Raw genomic sequence first — 591 nt, forward strand, 5'->3', positions numbered from 1 at the left:
CGTATTTGAATTCGTTTTTAAACCGTAAGGAATTAGAAAAACATTTCTATACGAAAAAGTTGCGCATTTTCCATAGCTTTCCAACGCCGTGTCATTTGCGTCAATCCTGCAAACCGTTTGCAAAAAATCGTGAAAATACGTTTCGCCCAGAATTTCATCATTTTTCAAATTACTTTTAAATCATATACAATTAGAAAAAACAATACATATATGGAAGATGCGGATTTTCACCAGCTTTCCAACACCATCTTATTTTCTCAATTCCGACAAACCGTTTGAAAATTGAGTCCAAAATACGATTCACGTTTTCGGTTTTGAAAAAAACGGTTTTTTCAAAACTGCTCTTAAACCATAATGATTTTGCAAAAACGTTCAATATACTTGAAATATGGTTGTCAAGAGCTTTCCAACAATATATTACACGCCCCGTTCTGACAAAATAGTTACAAAAAGTTTTTGAACTAAAGAAGACGATCTGTTAAACACAAGTTAAAGCATCAGTTCAACCGCTTCGAAAACATCAGTACAACCATCTAAAACCGTCAGTTCAAAAAAGGTAACAGAATAATATCCTGTTACGCGTAACAGAAT

Source organism: Triticum aestivum, chromosome 2B, assembly GCF_018294505.1.
Source record: "Triticum aestivum cultivar Chinese Spring chromosome 2B, IWGSC CS RefSeq v2.1, whole genome shotgun sequence".
Taxonomy (NCBI): Eukaryota; Viridiplantae; Streptophyta; class Magnoliopsida; order Poales; family Poaceae; genus Triticum; species Triticum aestivum.